General features: G+C 45.6%; 1 long non-coding RNA gene across 3 annotated transcripts in view; it reads left to right on the top strand.

Annotated features, from left to right (window-relative positions):
• LOC108407366 (uncharacterized) overlaps nucleotides 1-3,180 on the top strand; it is a 29,960-nt gene extending 26,780 nt beyond the window's left edge. For all 3 annotated transcript variants that reach the window (XR_012121232.1, XR_012121239.1, XR_012121237.1), the window contains exon 6: nucleotides 42-3,180. This is a non-coding gene — a long non-coding RNA (uncharacterized lncRNA). The remainder of the gene's footprint in view (nucleotides 1-41) is intronic.
• The last annotated feature ends 5,832 nt before the right edge of the window (nucleotides 3,181-9,012 follow it).

Genomic DNA, 9,012 nt, shown 5'->3' with positions numbered 1-9,012 from the left:
CCTTCTTTAAGAACTTTCCTTGGCTCGGCCCCTCCCACTAGGCATTCCAAGACTGAAGCAACCTCGAGCCAAAGCCGAACTGCTGCGCAGACTGTGAGTGCAGGGCCTCTCTCCTCAGACCTTCTCAGATTCAAGAAGAAAGGCAGTGGCAAGCTGGGGGCCCCAGCAGACTCTGTGGGGGCAGCCAAAGGAGGGCGCGTCAGCAGCTTCCAGAGAATGAACCAAGGCAGTTCAAGTTAAAATCTGCACAGGCCCTGGGCCAGGGCAGCACAATGCACTGATTATAGGAAGCAATCTAAAAGTCAATATTGATCAGCAGCCAACACAGCACCTATAAAAATAAACAACCACTGGGTCCTCTCCTCCTAGGATCTGGCAGCCACCACCCACTGCAGCGCAAACAAGCGAACTTCCTGAAGCAAAATAGTATCCTGGGTGTGAGAAACGATGAAAGACAAATCACCAGGACTCAGGGACAGGTTTCTATAAAGTTCTAAAGCACCTCTGCAAACAGAAACTAACACAAGTGCCCTGAAGGGTTGTCAGCTGTTGTGATCATCATGGCCCCTGTTAACTGATGCTAGCGATAAGGAGAGGGCTCCGGGGTCACCACCATGACCTGGGTCATCGAACAACAGTGGCCCACCTTCACCACTGACACAGCTCCTACTCAACGTCTGGGTCTGCCTGCAGGGTGATAAGGCAAATAAGGGAGCTTTAAAGATGCTGGTTTGTGGATGACAGGAAAGCAGGATAAAAGGACAAATTCCTAGCAGATGAGGCCTACCACAGAGCGTTTGAGACTTGGCCGATTCTGCTGAGAAATGGTAGAGGGGGGCGCCCATGCAAGGGTTTTGCTTCTGTCTGCTCCTCTCCCAGCACCCCTCTCTCAGGGATTCTTGAGTTGGAGCATATTATGAAAATCCCAGGGGCACCAAGTTCCCAAGACCCTGTCTTACATTTCGTTTCCTTTTCTATTTCAGCAAGACACTATTTTGTGCTTATTTAGGAATACTTTGCAGACAATTTTCTTTTGAACAAGGGCTGATTTCGTCAGATAATCCAGGCATCTGCTGAGTGCCCACCAACGTATCCAGGAAATGAATGCTGTTGGAGGGTTGATTCATTAACTAAAGAAAGGAGCAAACAAGTATTATACACCCCGGGTTGTGGGTCTGGGACATGGGGACAGTGTGGGGTTTGTCTAGGACCACCTAGGAGGGTTCCCCTTCAGAACAGGCAGGGAATCCTGACCTGCCCCACATGTGGGAGCCCTCTAATCCTATGCTTCTTGCTCTGAGGCTAATGTTCCGAGATAAGGTCCCAGTATCTGATAGCCCCAGGCAGGCATTTGTGCCTTTCTCCATGTGGGGGCCTGAGGAGCTCCCAGCCAGCAAAGATTCCGGAGAGGGAAAGGCACCCTCCAATGAAGGTGGCCCTGCTGATAGCACCCTGCCTGAGCTGCATCCACCACACCTGCATCTCTTCCCCTTTCTCCACCTCAGGAGAAAGGTTTCTTTTCTGCTGAGCCCACAGCTGATGAGCCTTAAGGCACGCAGCCTGACAAGAACTCCCTGGAGGCAGTCCCAGGTGGTTGCCATGGCGCCCTGCAGGGCCACTCGGCTCCCTAAGTAGACCCAGCCTGCAGCTCCTTCCACAAAAAAGCAGAACATCAATAAGACTAGAGGTAATGAGCAGGGGCATTGAAATCTCATTTCAGCCAATATATTTCTCATCAACCCTGACAAGCATTCGATTTCCTTTTATGCTCTCTGTCAACCTTAGAGAGCAGAGGTTAAAATAAAATCTTTAATGGGCAGGACTGGTGAATGGAGGAAAGTGTACAACGAACCCTGCCAATCCATAAGGCAGAAAATAGGCCCCTGGCACATGGCAGGTACTCAATAGATATCTGTTAAATGAATAAAAACAGTTCAGCTATGCTTTAGTCCTCTTGAACACTTTCTGAAAAGACATGGTCAGTACCAATAATTGGTACCTTTGGTATGTCATGTTCTGCCCTTCAAAATGTTTTTATGTGTTATCACATTTGATCTTTGCAGCAAGGGGCACCAGAGCTAGACTGAGAAACATTTCCCTTTTGCAGCTAGGAAAACTAAGACACAGAGAGGTAATCTAGCCGAGTGACTCAGCTGGTCAGTGGAGGTGATGGAAAGAGGACCCTGGGCCCTGATCCTGACCCACCCCCTCCCACCTCGTCTTATAGCTCAGTCACAGGCTCTGCTCCACCCTCTTCCCTGGACATTGGACATCTGAGAAGGGGCAGGGGACTCAGGCATCCACTGACACCCTGTCTATGCCTCAGCTCACTGGGGCTTTGAATAATGAAATATTTATTTGGTGATAAGACCTTACCCTTCAGATCAAATGGCTGCTCTTGTCTGTATTACAATAAAGTAGACACAATGTCAGTGTCTGCTGCCTGCTGCCAGCTGCCTGCTGCCCCGAATTACTGGAGGGTCATTCACTCCAGCTTGCAGTAACTTCAAGGATTAAATAACATATAAGAAGCTATAAGAAATGTCAAAAAATATATATGGTCTATGGTAATCAGGTTAGTTGTCAGTGTACTGGTTATTCTCCCTTTGACTCACCTCCATGTGGTCTCAGCTCCAGGAGGCTGGCCCTTGAGGAAGGCGGCACCATGGGCACCCTTGCTGGCCGGCTTCCAGTTTGGCCAGTGGGAGGTATTTCTTCCCCACGGCCTCCCTGGTTTGGTGCTCTGTCTCTAGAGACCCTTCTCCCTAGGTCCAGCCCTCACTGGTTCAAGCACTAAGAGCACCTTCTTCCCTTTGCTCTTTAGTCCTAGGGAGGTAATGGCTCCCCACTGATAAACATCTCTGGGTCCTTCAACATCCATATTTATTCCCTTAACCCTGCCCACATCTCTGTTAACTCCTTTATTAAAGTCTTTTCATTTGAGCCACCTGGATAAATTGTTTTCCTGCCAGACCCCCAACTGATAAGCTCAGAGACCTCTACACCTGTGTCTTACCAGCTGAAAGGGCCATCCGGGTGCTCATTCATCACTGGGAGCAGAGAAACCACAGTGTGCAGTGCTGGCTAACTTATCTTCCACGCAGAGCTTCCAAATTCCAAGCTCGCCCTTCCTTCCTCCTCTCATCTTTTTAGAGGCAGTGTCCTAGCTGCTGCACATTCTTATAAAGCAGCTCAGTGTGGACTCCAACAATATGACATCAGGATGGAATAATACAGAGGCCTCAGAGGTTCTGCATTTTCTGGAATCTAATGATTCTGCTGATCCTGTGGTGTTGGCAATAGCTATTTGAATTTCAAGATACTTAAATCACTTCTTTGTTCTTTCTGCTATGTAACTAGTGGTGCCACTAAGACTGTGGCAGAATTGATGTTTGGGGTAGGTGTTTTAGGGTGGGGGTGCTATGTGGGAAGGGGTTGTTTTTGTTTTTTCCCTTATTCTGGAGGAGTCAAACCATGCACTTGGAAGAGGGTCAAGTTTGTTTGGGATTTTCTCCTGCAATAGGGTCCACAGTTCACCCCTCCTTCAAATGGTGCTCCTTCTGTTCCTCAGTCTCTAACATTACTTCTCCCTCTCACATCAGGGTAGGGGTCTAGTTTGGAAAACTCAAGGCCTCTCCTCCTCTTTGTATTTACCTCCCTCCAACTTCCAGGTAGCTGTGAGCTTCACTGCCACATGCCATTCATTACACAGTTATTTACGGAAGGTCTGTTAGGTACCAAGTGAGGCTCTGGGCACAGGGAAGCAATGGTGACCAAACACAAGAGGTCCCTGCCCCCAGGACCTCACAGTCTAGCAGAAGGGAAGGCAGAAAGGCTCAGGAATTAACAAGAGCCCTTGGGAGGGGCACATTGATGGGGAGATCCCACTGGGCTGTGCCTCCTGACCATAAGCATTCTAGGGCAGGTTCAGGTTCACAGCTAGCCTATTTTCCACACCTCAGAGGACATGTGCTTCATAAATAAGTAACCACACCTGAGCTACTATGCAAATAAGAGAAGCTCTGCTCTCTCAACAGCCAGGTTCCCCTTTTCACTAGCCTTTTCTCTCTAGCTTCCACCCTCTGTGCTATATTCACTCTATGACACTCATTTATCATTGTCATGACTGAATAAGACAACCAGCCTGGAAAAGAATGGACAATTTGAAGGATCTTTACCTGGAGCAAGAGTTCCTTTTGAGGCCAATGCTTACCCTGGCCCAGTCTCATGCAAAAACAAACAAAAGACAGCTGCTACAGAAAATACCAACAGTAACAGCTAAATCCCTCTGGATTAAGCAAAGGGAAGGGAGGCCAGCAGAATGAAACCAACAGAAAACCTCTTTCCTGCAGTGAACTCTCTTGAGCATTTCAAATGCAGCTCAACACAAGTTCTGAGTCACCTTCACTTACCTCACAGGAGAGCCTTGCAGACAGAAGCTAAGTGCAGCTGCAAGATGGGCTGCTAAGAACTTTCTAATTTCAGAAGGGATTCCAAAATGTTCTGGGGATTGTAACACTTCATTCTCCCCAAACACTTGAGACTATACCATAACTAACCTCACATCTTGCATTTATTTCAGGAAGGAGGTTCGAATATTCTATGTAGGTGAGACAGGAAACAAAGACAAACAGGGAATCTGGCATTACCTTTTTGTTCCCATTGCCTTTTGTGAAAATCCTCCAAATCAAAGAGGCATGGATTTTGGAGTTAGATGCTGGGGACAGCCTCTCCCCCTTTGGAGAGCTGATTGAGAAAACAGGCCAAGACCAAAGTCCCGCAGGCTAGTAGCTGAGCTAACCCAGGCTTCAGTCCAGTGTTCTGTTTCTTGTACCACTGCCCTGGAAATTCATGTACAAGGTATTGGCAGAGGGCAGAGGTGGAATATGTGGCCACTAAAGGAACAACAAGAAAACTCCAAAAGGAGGAAATCAGCTGATATTTAGCTTGTCATCTAGGCTGGTTGTCACAAGGCTCAAATTGGAAGCCGAATGATTGGCCTGAGGAGAGTTGAAGGAGGGAGGTGAGGAAGGTGGGGAGGAGAAAAGAGGGAGGAAATAATACATTACAGAATAAACAGAATCTGTGACTCTGTGTACTAGAGAAGCAAGGGTTGGACAGGAATGAGGGTAAGGGAAATATGATCCTAGAGGAGGGGAAAATGCTGCTTGCATAATAAGTAAAGGGTAAAGGCAGTCTCAGACTTGAGTGGATGATAGGGAAAGCTGTCTGTGGTGAACACAGCAATGTGACCCCCAGATTCCCTTTCCTGAATGGTTTGTTCCCCCGTGGTGGGAATGCTGCTGAAAGAAGATGCTCAGCTATCAACTCTCTTTGTGGGGTGCCTGGGCTAACGAAAGCTGCCCTGCCCCTGTCATGCCTTCTTTGGATGGTAGCCCCTTCTGCTGACTCATCCATGGGGTATAAAGACCTGGTCCTCTTGACCCTGCTGGGGACGCCTCAGAGGGGCCATCCCAGCTTCCGAGCTTTCCATGTGGCCAGCTGAGTTCTTTGTTGGGATTGCTTCAGAGCTTAACTTCCTCCTTTGCCCAATCCTAATTCCTCCCCCTCTCTTCCACAGTGATGATACCGGAAACATTACCCCAGAAACAGCCTGCACACAAATTGCCATCTGAGTGTCAGCTTTTGGGGGAAATCAAATGGCAACACTGCTTATCTAAGTAAATATGCAGAGCCCCACTGAAGGCAGGGAAAAGAATCTGGTCAAGTAACTCAGACTTATGAAAGAACATTGCCCAAGTCCTGATTTAGAGAATGAAGTTAGGACTCTGTCTAGGTGACAGGCTGTCACCTCACTGCCAATCTCAGCATACATAGTGAGCCATCCAAGTGCCAGAGCAGTGAGACTGAAAAGGCCATTCCTCTCCTTGAAGGACCATACCCTAGCTGAGCAGGCCAGCCAGGAACAAGTTCAGGCAATTCGTAAACACCTTTAAAGAAGATTCCAAAACGAACCTTGGAACTAGCATCCTTTCCTTGTAAAGCTGATAAACCATCACTATCAGAAATGTTCCCCTGCAATTAACTTAAATTCCTCACTCTCTTTACTAATATCTTTTTGTTATCTTAGGCAGAGGTAGAAAACGTTTATAAGCTTTTCTGTTTAGTGACCCTTTATGGTTCATTTTTAATCTTTTCCTCAAGGTGAAGGATCCCATTTGCACTAGTTTTTATGCAAAAGGTCATGCTTTCTTTTTTTTAAATTAAAGTATCATTGATATATAATCTTATGAAGGTTTCACATGAACAACATTGTGGTTTCACATTCACCCATATTATCAAGTCCTCACTCCCCCTCCCCAATGCAGTCTCTATCAACGTACTAAGATGCTATAGAGTCATTATTTGTCTTCTCTGTGCTATACTGCCTTCCCCATGACCTACCTATCTTGTGACTGCTAATTATAGTGCCCCTTAATGCCCTTCTGCCTCCCTCTCCATCCCCTTCCCTTTGGTAACCACCGGTCCCTTCTTGGAGTCTATGAGTCTGTTGCTGTTTTGTTCCTTCAGTTTTGCTTTGTTGTTACACTCCACAAATGAGTGAAATCATTTGGTACTTGTCTTTCTCCGCCTGGCTTATTTCACTGAGCATAATACCCTCTAGCTCCATCCATGTTGTTGCAAATGGTAGGACTTCTTTTCTTTTTATGGCTGAATATATGGACCACATCTTTATCCATTCTTCTACTGATGGACACTTAGTTTGCTTCCATATCTTGGCTATTGTAAATAATGATGTGATAAACATAGGGATGCATATGTCTTTTTGAATCAGGGATCTTGTTTCCTTTGATTAAATTCCTAGGAGTGGAATTCCTGGGTCAAATGGTATTTCTATTTTTAGTTTTTTGAGGAACCTCCATACTGCTTTCCACAATGGTTGAACAAAGGTCATGCTTTCAATCTCATCATCATCTCTGTAGCTTTCTGTAAAGTCACAAAAGACCCTCTTCCAAATCCTGGTTTGAATGTTATTCAGTTTAATGGTGATGCCAACTTCTCCCTATTAAAGCCAACTTTATCATCTTGTATGGAAAATGGCACTCCAGTACAATAATGAGCCACGATGTATAAGCCAGCAAGGGTACTTACCTAGCTTTCCACTATTTAATGCAGGCATTCCCACAGCCTGGAGATCCTGACAGGGCTTCTAACTGAAGAAGTAGGAAGAGATCAAGAGGTAGGAAGGGTAAACCTGAGGCCACATGGTTCCTAGGAACAGAGTCCACTGTGCCCCAGGGAGCAGGGCTGGGAAAGGGATACTGCAGAAGTGGCAGCTCATGTTTGGGACTTATGTGCTTCTGCCTATGAAAAATCTGAGCACATTAGTTACTTCCTTCTTGCCAAGAATCTTTGACATATTTAGGTTTCTGAGTTATGAATTGCAAGTGAGACAAGCCTTTTTTGTTTTCCTGCACTTACCTCAGGATGCTTTCTGGATCTGCATGGTAAATAAAGATTAATGCAGGAGAAAGAAAGGAAGTAAATTCACTTATTCTGCTATCTCTGATCCTATTTGCAGAACCACCACCCAATAATTATTATGTTTAATAGTGGATTGGTAGAATTTTTATACTTACTAGGAAAACCTACAAAAATGATTTTCAACCATTTGGCAAGGTCTGGAGACATTTCTGCATCATGACTAATTACAGGGGAGCAGGGAGCATGACTGGCATCTGGTGGACAGAAGCCAGAAGGCCGCTAAACATCCTATAGCACACAGGACAGCCTCTTGCAGCAAAGAACTACCTGGTTCAAAATGTTGATAGTGCTGAGAGTGAGAAACCCTTATTTACGAATAATTTCATGTCCTGCTAAACATAAGTAATCTCTTCAGGAGCTTCCTGCATTGTTGTTTCTCCTCCTCTCAATACCCAGCTGGCCTGGAGAAATTACAGACTGCTTGACTGACAAGCTCACCATCTTGTTTTGATGGAGGCAGAACTGAGGAACAAAGGCAACAAATGAAATCCCACCTACAAGGCGAAAGCAAGGATGACTTTGGCTTATCAGCTCTCTTCAAAAGCTATGTGTTATGTGGGGATCTGTGGGCAGGCAGGCAGGCCAAGTCAGAAAATAACAAGGAATTCTCAGAATTATGTCCTAGGACAGGGTCTTGTTCAGAGGTTCAAAGAGATGCTTCTTATTTTCAACTCTCTAATAATCTAATTTCCCCACTATGAGTTATGATTGAACACTGTATAAGCAAAATATCCAAGTACCCTCTTCAATGGGTTTTGAAACCATCTCAGTGATTTTGAGAAAACAGACTCCCTACAGTCTGGCAGCAAACTGATCAGCCCAGGATATTTTGGGGGATATGTTTCTTAATTTTTTGAAGAATAGACTGGGCATGCCAAAATTTTTTGAAACTAAATTATGGTGTAAGTAACAACTTTGCAGCCAGTCTGTGCTTCAAGCTGGAGTAGCTTCAGCCAGGACACAAGGGCCTGGTCAAATGTGTAACAGTGTGGGATTGCAGCATAATAGACAGGATCCTACTACAATATGGCCTTTGAAATGTCTTGAGAAGAATCTTATGTCTAGAATATAAAGCCCTCAGCTTCAGGACCCAACTCACCCAACTTACCCCACCCTCACCCCTGCTTCAACTGAAAAGCTCAAAAAAAAGATAAAGTGCTAGAGTTTTAAAACATTTCAATGCAAAGTAACTTTTTTTTTAAGGGCCATTCTCCTAACAATACAAATCTCCCAAGAATGGTCCTTCAGGATTCTGGGAAGATAGGGTAAGAAGCTCCAGGAATCTGTCTTCCCACCTACACAACAATTGCACTGGCAGAATCTGTCTGACATAACTGTTTTGGGACTCTGGAGTCTAGTGAAAGCTTGCAACTTCCAGGGGAAGGCGTGGAAAGTAAATTGGTTAGATTTGGCCAATTTCAGTTCTCAGTGCAGCAATAGATACCCATCTCTCACCTAAGCCCCATGGTAGGAAGCTGTGTAAGTATTCCCAGAGCAGCTTAAGTG

This window comes from Manis javanica, chromosome 1 (assembly GCF_040802235.1).
Source record: "Manis javanica isolate MJ-LG chromosome 1, MJ_LKY, whole genome shotgun sequence".
NCBI lineage: Eukaryota > Metazoa > Chordata > Mammalia > Pholidota > Manidae > Manis > Manis javanica.
Note: the sequence above shows the minus strand (reverse complement) of the source record. Positions and strands in the feature narration are given on the sequence as shown.